The sequence below is a fragment of the Mastomys coucha genome, unplaced genomic scaffold (genome assembly GCF_008632895.1).
Source record: "Mastomys coucha isolate ucsf_1 unplaced genomic scaffold, UCSF_Mcou_1 pScaffold20, whole genome shotgun sequence".
Classification (NCBI taxonomy): domain Eukaryota; kingdom Metazoa; phylum Chordata; class Mammalia; order Rodentia; family Muridae; genus Mastomys; species Mastomys coucha.
Genome location: NW_022196903.1, coordinates 80297460 through 80307277, shown reverse-complemented (window position 1 = coordinate 80307277; position 9818 = coordinate 80297460). Strand labels below are relative to the sequence as shown.

The following is a 9818-nucleotide window of genomic DNA, read 5'->3' as shown; positions in this document are numbered from 1 at the left end:
TCTTTAAGGGAGGTGTAAACATTTCTGGAACGTAAACATACGTAACAGTAATGTGAAAGAAGGGCATGAAATGTACCCTCGGATGTCATGGTCTGCTTTTTCAGTCCACTCTAGACTCGTCTGGGTAGCCCGCTGGAACGCCGAAACCCCGTGTGCGTTGTGCGACCTCTGCAGGACGCAAGGCCGAGACCCTGGGAATCTGGTTGTGCAGAGTCAGGGTCCTGAGTGGGGGTTGGCGGTGTAGTCTCGGGGCCCTTTGTGGGCTCACTGTCCTTAGTGGGGTTGAAGGCCGAGTGCGTGATCTGCCTCAGGCGCCTCCTGGTGCCGAGGGCGATTCTTGTGCCGCTCCAGCCGCGCTTCGCCTGGGAGGGACTTTTCCGTGGGCAAAGGGACAACCAGGAACTTGGGCTCAGTCTCCACCCCGAGACGGGGCGGGACCTATCGGCCGGGACGAGGGTGTGGCAGCCTTGGTGGACTTGGCTTGTCTCTCCGCACAAGAGGTAAGGGGCTTAGGCAGTGGTCCAGATCTCCGCCGCGGGCTCTCTGGGCTCTGGGTGTGGGTCCTAGGTTCCGGGCCGGTGTCCTAGGTGTCCTAGGCTCGGACCTGGAAATCTAAACTTCATTTGGGGAATCCTGGGCTCGGTCGCAGCTAGGGCCTGGAAACCTGAACTTAATTAACCTCGGGATCCTGGGCTCAGCCGCGGGTCCTGAGCTTGGACCTGGGATTCTTGGGCTCCCGCTGGGTATCCTAAATTGTGGCTGGGGATCTTGAGCTCAGGGACCGGCTGCTGCGACCAGAGGCGGTTCTTTGGGCCACTGGCACCGCGCCCTGGAAGCGTGAGGTCCCGGACCGGAGCAGCCACCTGGGAAACGTGGGAAGGAGCAGGCAGTGCCGCACGGTGCACAGCTCGCCGAGTCCCCTGCAGTCTTTTGCTGAGTCAAAGCCCCCGGGACTCCGTATTGAGGATAAACCACTGAGTTAAGTTCTCTGAAGCTCACTCCACCACTACTTGTGTTACTTCTTGCGAGTAAGTTTGCTTTCTCTTCTTCTTAGGACGCACCTCCCCCCTCTTGTAGCGAAAGGTCTCGGCACAGTGCCTGGCACCCAGGAATCATCTTATTCTTAGTTTTTCATTCTATGTCTGCCTGTGGCTACATTCTAATTCAGTCCTCACGGTGCCTCGACCAGTCGGAGACTTTGGCGCCTAAGACAATTGGCAGCTTAACACTCTGCTGGCTCAAGGTGCACTCCAAGTGTATGAACGCTTCCAGTTACTGGAGGAGCACTGTGGGCCCTTAAGCAACTGTGCCTTTCATTTAAACTGGGCACTTTAGCTGATGGTAGAAGGGTGGGTAGGATGGCCGGTTGTTATCTATCCCGTTGTTATGTTATCTATCACTTCCAGACGCCCTGATTTCTTAGATGGGAAGCAACTCTACAAGTGGCAGTGAGTCCCTAGAGAACAGAGGAGAGAAGAACGAGGAGGACCAGGCATATACTTCAGTTGACAGCGTGCCCCCAGCACATTAGAAGTCTTGGATTTTATCCTTGGCTCCAAGAAAACCAGGCGTATCTTTGCCTTTGAGAAAAGTTTGGGGAAAACGACAGTCCCAAACCCAAGCCAACACCTTTTGAAAGCTTCCAGTTTTAGATTTAAAAGAAATAGAATCTCAGTACTTCAAGACAATCGGTAGTTCTGGGTAATATTGGAGGCTAGTCTGGACTGCACGAGATCTGGCCTTCAAAAAAACGAAAAGACCCAGCCAACAAAAAACAAAGCCAACATGAGTATGTAGGGGCTAAAGGGCTCGTTAGCTAAGAGCACTTGTTGCTCGCCCAGGGGACTGCAATTGAGTTCCCAGTACCCACTTCAGATGGCTCACAATTGCCTGAAACACTCCAGATCCAGAGTGTGTGACACCCCATTATGGGCTTGGAGAACACACACATGCACACACACACACACACACACACACACACACACACACACACACACAAAATTAACTAGTTAAACACTTTTGTAGAGTGAACAGGAGAGGTTGGGAGTTAGACTGAGATAACCACAGCCACCTGAGAGCCACTGACTTCAGTGATGGATGTTTTGCTCTAAAGCCAGTCAAATCAGGTTTCTGTTGATTTCAGGGCACATACACATGTACACTCTAGAGACACGCAGCCATTAGGGAAAGGGTGAGGATTTCCTCCTAGCTGGAGTCCCTGCTTTGGTCAGGGACCACTTTCTTTTTCTCTGAAAGCAGTCTGGAGATTCACATTCACAGTCAGGCTGTGCCTGCCAGGCATCAGTGCCCACAGGGGGAGCCTCTTGGTCCTCCATCCCCTCATCCTAGGGTACATTGCTTTGTTTGTGACCAGCCATTCCTTTCTTTTCCTGATCTTGCTTGCATAATTGTAGGCTACCCTGCTGCTCTCAAGAGAGATCAGTGTGAGGTTCTGTGCACTGGAGACAGGTCAAGGAATGAGGGAAGTTACAGAGCGAATAAGCAGAGTTTCCTTAAGTGCCAGTTTCACCCAATTACTTGACTAAAACTATGTTTTACATTTAAACTGTAGGGAAAACTGGGAGGAGAACCCTCAAAATTATATTCTTTATTTTATCTTTGGTATTAAAACAGGGTCTAACATAGCCCAGGCTGGCCCCATACTTTCTGTGTAGCCAAGGATGTACTTGAACGTCTGATCCTATTGTCTCTGCTCCTGAATGCTGGGATTACAGATGTGCACAACCATGCCTAAGCTTATGGAGTGCTGAGGATCCAACCCAGGGCCTTGTGCAGGCTAGGCAAGCACTCTACCAACTGAGCTATGTCTCCAACCATCAAAATTTTATACCTTTTAAGTCGATAACAAGAAGCTTTCAAAAAAAAGTGTTGCTTGGGTTTGGGGCATTTTTCCCAAACCAAGCCCTTAGTGGTTTGTTCTCTTGCAGTTAGAGTATGTAGGGACTGAGATGGACTCCTCAGAGTGTCTTTGAGTAGCGGTCAGCCTAGGCTCACTAGTCTAATTCTCCTCAGCCTGAGACAGGGTAACCTGGTACAGATAAGGAAACAAGACTTCAAGTCCTGGCCCTCCAATGTGTTGGGACTTGTGAGGTGAGGCTCAAGTCCAGCTGAGACCCTGGACTTGGTTCATAGTGAGCTATGGATTTACTTTATTTATTTTATGTGTATGAGTACACTGTAGCTGTTCAGATGGCCGTGAGCTATCATCTGGCCCGGCTTGCATAATTCACTGTAGCTGTCTTCAGACCAACCAGAAGAGGGTGTCAGATCTCATTACAGGTGGTTGTGAGCCACCATGTGGTTGCTGGGATCTAGACCTTCAGAAGAGCAGTCGGTGCTCTTACCCACTGAGCCATCTTGCCAGCCCAGATTCCTGGCTTTATTTTTTTTTAAAGATTAATTTATTATTTATTTATTATAAGTACACTGTAGCTGTCTTCAGACTCACCAGAGGAGGGCATCAGATCTCATTACGGGTGGTTGCAAGCCACCATATGGTTGCTGAGATTTGAACTCATGACCTTCAGAGGAGCAATCGGTGCTCTTACCTGCTGAACCATCTTAAGAGCCTGGCTTCTTAACCGAGTCCTGATCTGTGTTTTTCTTTTCTGCTTCAACGTTCTCCTTGGCCAAGTGCCAAGTGAAATATAGTTGACCGAAGTAGAGCCTGGATGGGAATGTAGTTCTGTTGGCAGATTGCTTGCCTAAGATCACAAGGCCAGTGGTTCAGTCCCCAGCACCTCAGTACCCTGCCTCAACAGAAACCTGACACTTTTTTGACCAGAAAAGGGAAGCTGTAGTGTGTGTGTGTGTGAATCAGTGGCTCTTAAACCCTCGAAGGGCTTGGCATATGGACTTGGGAATGATTAACTCCTTATGATATTGGGCATTTTCTTGTTGAACCTGAGAAAGTGGCTTTTGGGACCCATAGGGAGGGGGTTGGAGCTGCTGAGTTCTCACTGCAGAGAAGGCCTGGGCAGAGGCTTTGTAGAATTGTACTGATAAAGCTATAAAAGTTTCCTAATACTTCCTCAAACTTCAGAGTTCATCAAACTCCTCTAGGAAGCCTAAATACTATTTAAATCATTGCCCCATTCTTTTTTGCTTGCTTCTAAGACAGTGTTTCTCATCTCTCACTATGCAATAGCCCTGACTCTCCTGAACTCAGTGTATAGACCAGGTTGACCTAGAACTCACAGAGATCTCCTGAGTGTTGTGATTCAAGGCATGTGCCACTACACATGGCTCTTGCACCATTCTTTAAAAAAAAAACTTTTTTTTGAGATGTTCTTACTGTGTAACCCAGGCTAACTTGGAGTCTCACATCCTTCTGCGTCAGCCTTCTGTGACTTACTACAGATGTGCACCATCATACTCTGTAGGGTCACCGTCCCAGATTCTGATCCACTATGATGAACTGGGATCCCAGGACCTACATATTTAAAGATGTTACCAGGACCTCACTGTGAGAAAGCAGACCCTACAAACTCAAAAATGAACATACTTGCTAAGCTGAATGACATGTGATCTTCCATCAACTCTGATCTGTCATGTTCTATTTGTTACAAGACATATGTGATGTAGAACATACACTACATGTTCTAGCTGATGTGAAGGCCAATGTTCCATGTGAAGGGGAACTTTCTTTTCTTTGCTTTTTTTTTTTTTTTTTTTTTTTTTTTTTTTTTGAGACAGGGTTTCTCTGTATAGCCCTAGTTGTCCTGGAACTCACTCCGTGACCAGGCTGGCCTCAAACTCGGAAATCCGCCTGCCTCTGCCTCTCAAGTGCTGGGATTAAAGGCGTGTGCCACCACTGCCTGGCCGAAGGGGAACCTTCTAAACCTCCACATTCTGAAGAACAAGTCTTTGCTGTACCAGTCACATCTGCTCTGTGATCAGACTAACAACAGACATTTCTCTGTCCAAACTTACTTCTCTCTGTCTCTATCTCTGTCCTCTCTCTCCCTCTCTCTGTGTGCGTGCGTGCGTGCGTGCGTTCCTTAGGTGCTGTCCTGACCTAGAGCCACCACATAAGCCAGGCTGACTGGCCAGTGAGCCTTGGGGATTTGTCTCTGCCTCCCCAGCAGTGAGATCATAAGACACCTACCACACCTCACTGTTTTAAAACTCAGTTTCTGGGGATCAGGCTGTCCTGGTGCTGGTAAGACACCTCTATACCAGCTATGCTGTCACCGTAGTCCCTCAGTGCAGGCTTGGTGCTTGTAGGCTTAGCTTCAGCTCAAGGCGTTCTGTTTGTTGTTTAGCGTGATTGAAGCTGAGATGGATTAATACACTCCATTAACTGCGGAGGAAGTCAGGGGCCACTGAGGCCCACTGTGGGCTGGTGGGGCATATAATTCCTTGGTGTCTGATTGTGTTTGAACTGAGCTATGATTTTGATGTGGGACCCTGAAACACCGTTTCAGAAGAGCATTTTCTAAACTGAAAAGTTTCCGTCACTCGAGGTCAGTAATTTGTCATACTGCCTCCTGGGCTTGTCATAAAACCTCTGTGAACGTTATCACCACCACCATAGGCACAGGCATAAATGGTGACTAAAGGCCAGAATGCAGGTGGCTATGTAGAAATCCTGTGAGTTTCTCCCCACTCCTCCCCTAAACCCTCAGGCCTAGATGCCACACAGAGCTAAACAATGAGATTCCAGAGAGCAGACACGTTTCTGGCCCACAAGGATGTGTTCCTCTGTGGGAGGGGACCCTGGAGAGGGACCAGGTGGCATTATTATATATCAGTGGCTAACTTGGGGCCTCATTCTCCTCCCCGTCCACTTGTGCCTGAGCTCCCTCCCACAGAGAAGGGAACAGGGCCTTCACAGGAACTGGGGCCCAACATCTACCTCTCAGAGAGGAAAGGAGCAAACACATTTTCAGAGTTTTAGTGTTGCTGTCTGCAGGTGCTCCTTTCGGATACTCATGAGAACCTGTTGATTCAGTAGTTCTTATTCTTCATAGAGGATTCTCCTCCCTCCCTCCCCAAGTAAGAATGTGATTGAAGTCATGCGACCCACTGACTCTGTTGGTTTTGTCCTTCATAGAGGTACCCGCCCCACGACTACTCCCCAAGAGTGTGACTAAAGCAATCCGTTCGTTCCTTCTTGAGAAAAGGGAACACATACTCAACATTCTCCACAGTCCCAAGAGGTTTCCAGACACCCTTCTGAGCCCAGGCCAGGGTGTCTGGGGAGTGACGAGGGCCACATGAAGGACTACTCAGAAATTTGGTAGCATTTGTCAAAGTTTTATTTGAAGGCATTCTAGCAATTTCAATTCTATGAGTTTTTCTTAGATCTGCTGTGTGTGTGTGTGTGTGTGTGTGTGTGTGTGTGTGTGTGTATGTGAGAGAGAGAGAGAGAGAGAGAGAGAGAGAGAGAGAGAGAGAGAGAGAATAGAGGTGGGTGCAAGGGTGTGAACGATGCAGGCTGGTTTAGGAGCAGAAAACTGGAGCTATTTACTTACAGAGCTGTCTGTAAGGACAGAGTGAGTGCTGGAATTAAAAATATATATCACCATGCTTGGGAAATCTCCCATCTGTGAGAGAAAAAAAAGGTTAGTCGGCACCAAATTAGAAGGAAGAATAAAGCCCTTTGAGATTACATGGGTTTTAAAAACTAAAGTATCTATTTCTTGGCTAACTCAAGAGGATTAAAAACAAAAACAAAAGATGAGTACAGAAAAGTCAATTTTGGTCAGGTGGAGTATAGGAAATCTGAGCAGGAATTGTTGGCCTCAGAGGAGTTGTTGATGACACTCATGTCACCTTCCAGCACCCTTTCAGAACGTTGTGCTGTTCTAAGACCTATAGATGTGTATTGACACAAATAGATTATTTAAAATAAATAAGTCTGACAAGTGCCTAGTTCACTGTGACCAGTGACACAAAGGCTGCTTGGAACTCGCCACTCACTAAGCTACTATCTCCTGGACCAAGAGGGAATTTTAGTGTATGGATTTGAAGATTATTTATTTTTTCAGAGACTCTTCCACTCAGACTTGGATGTTTTGGAGACAGGGTCTCCTGTAGCCCAGGTTGGCCCTCAACTGTATAGCCAAGGATGACCTTGACTGCTGATCTTCCTGTGTCTACTTCCCTAGTGTCGGTTTACAGCCATGTGCTACCACATCTGGTTTTATTAGCAAGCGGTGGTGGACATGGAACCCAGGGCCTTGTTCATGTCAGGCAAGCACTCTACCAACTGAGCTGCTTACCAACCACCTTCTAGCTTTTGGAAATGTACCATGAATTATTAATATCTGTGGTCACCTTGCTATACAGTCCACAACAGAACTTCTCACTCTGTTTAACTGTAACCAGATCCACTGATCAATCCCTCTTCACTCCTTCCTATCCTTCGCCGAAGCTAATCCCTATTCTACTCTCTGAGGTAGGGCGGTACTTGTCTTTCTTTGTCTGTCCAATGTTCTGTGTGTGTTCAATGACTCCATTTCCATCCAGGTAGCTGTGCATGACAAGGTTTTCATTCTCTTTGTGACTCATAGTACACACTGTATGTGTTCTTTGTTTTTTTGTGTGTGCTTTTTTTTTTCTGTCCTTCCTTCAATTGATGCGTGCTTGAGTTGGTTCTGCTTCTTTACAGTTGTGAAGGGAGCCGCAGTGAACATGGGAGAGTAGATGTCTCTTTTACACACTGATTTCACTTCCTCTGAGTTAGACCCTGGAGTGGGTGTGGTGGGTCATACAGAGTTCTGTTTTGAATTCCCTGAGGAACTTCCATGCTGTTTTCCATAGTGGTTTGCATCCCCAGCCAACACTGTGCAAGGATCCTGCTGCCACGTGTTGCTTGCACCGGCTGTCCTTAGTCATTTGGATAGCAGGAACCTGTTCCGGGGTCAGGTGACATCTCTCTGGTTTTGATATAGTCTTCTCTGATGGCTGGTGTTCTTGGGCCCAACATGGTTGGCTATTTGAATGTCTTTTTCAGCGTTAGCTATTTAGGTTGATCACCTGCTTTTATTGACGGTTTTGTGATTTTGTTTAGTTTTTTTATGGTGCTAGAGGTTGGACCAGGGCCTCTTAGATGCAGAGAAATTACTCCACCACCGAGCCTCAGCTCTGGAGTCTTACAGGATGTCTAGTCAAGTGTCCTAATGTCACCTGGAACTCAGTGTGTCTAAGGATGAATGGGTGAGAAAGCCACAGTTCAGGCAAATGTTCCATGCCTGATCCTCTTTACCTTCTCTACCAAACTAGGATAAACTTCCATCTGGCCTGTCTCTTTACTGTTCTCTCTGTTATGTCCTCACTCAGCCCTTAGTACTTCTCATCCAAGCCACCCCAGCTCTTTCCTAACCTGGGTCAACGTGGCAGTGATTGGAAAGCTGTTAGGTTTGTCACCGTCCCTCCTCAGCCTACCCCAGAATTTTCTGCAGATATCCTACTGCCCTGACACAAACAGCAGCTATTTAGCAGGGACCAGCTCCTCCCTTCATCTCCCTTGTCCTCCTAATACACACATCCTTGATATACACGCACATGATTAAACATCCTTTAAGGATAATGCATCCTTGCCTCAGCTCTCCTTTCTGCTAGCAATGGGACACTTGGCCTCTGTGCCCACCTAGCAAGTCAACTGATTTTAAAACTCATCCCCTCCAAGGAGAACAACCAACCTGCTCTGAAGGCAGATTCAGTTCAGTGTCTTCTTAGTGTCCAGCACTGAAGGGCTCATTAAGAGCTGCCATGAATACCCCAAGGGCCTAAGACAGAAGGTGGAAAGGGCGTGGGCTCTGTCAAATCCTGAGGGTGGCCAAGTGTCCCAAGTGTTTCTTTGAAGTGGATGGTTGCCAACGACAAGCTCTCCCAATGTTTTGAGTGTGTTGTCTTCCCTTGTCCTTCCCTTCTTTCCTCCCTCTCTCCCCTCCCTCCCTTCTTCCCTCCTTTCTTCCTTCCCTTTGCTCCTCCCTCCCTCTCCCCTTCTCCTCCCCTTCCCCCCCTCTTTTCCCTCCTTCTCTCCCTCCCTCCCTCCCTCCCTTCTAACAGTGAGTGGCAGAATGAAGGCATTAGGAAAATACACAGATCCTTTGGCAGGGATTACAAGGCTAGTGGCCGTGCTTATGCAGTTTGGCGAACAAGGTCTGACTGTAATGGCCTTTCAGTCAGCCCTGCTCATGTCACAGTTATGGAAAACAGTGAGCCACGTCTAGAGTCCTGCCATGAGCGGCATTTGCAAGTTTGAGTTTCCTGTAGTGAATTAAGGAACTGTAAAAAAGGGCCGGAGGGATGGCTCAGTGGGTAAAACGCTTGCTCTGTAAGTGTAATGACCTGAGTTTGAATCCACACCACCCACGTAAGAGCCAGGCCTGGCCATGGGTACTTATGATGTTTGTGCTAGGGAGAGGAGCTGGGTGGGTTTGGGGGTCTTCCTGGCCAGCCAGTCTGAACAGCAAGCTCAGCGAGATGAGGAAGTGATTGAGAATGGCCTCTACACACACACACACACACACACACACACACACACACTCACACACTCACATACAGTGAAAAGAGATGCTGCAGCCAATGCTCTGGTTACTGCCCAGGAGCTGCCCCAACTTACATGCCACCAAATCAATCAATCAATCAATCAATCAATCAAAGTCAAAGGAGATGGGAACAGTTACCTTCAGTAATAAAGACTGAAGCTAGAGCCCAGCAGTAGTGGCACATGCCTTTAATCCCAGCACTTGTGAGGCAGAGGCAGGCGGATTTCTGAGTTCGAGGCCAGCCTGGTCTACAGAGTGAGTTCCAGGACAGCCAGGGCTATACAGAGAAACCCTGTC

The 9818-nt window shown here is 48.0% G+C and overlaps 1 protein-coding gene across 1 annotated transcript in view; it reads left to right on the top strand.

The window, feature by feature from the left end:
* The first annotated feature begins 437 nt into the window (after positions 1–437).
* Anxa4 (annexin A4) overlaps positions 438–9818 on the top strand; it is a 56170-nt gene continuing 46789 nt past the window's right edge. Inside the window, exon 1 of the mRNA XM_031382442.1 lies at positions 438–500. The gene's annotated coding sequence lies outside the window, so the exon portion shown is untranslated. The remainder of the gene's footprint in view (positions 501–9818) is intronic.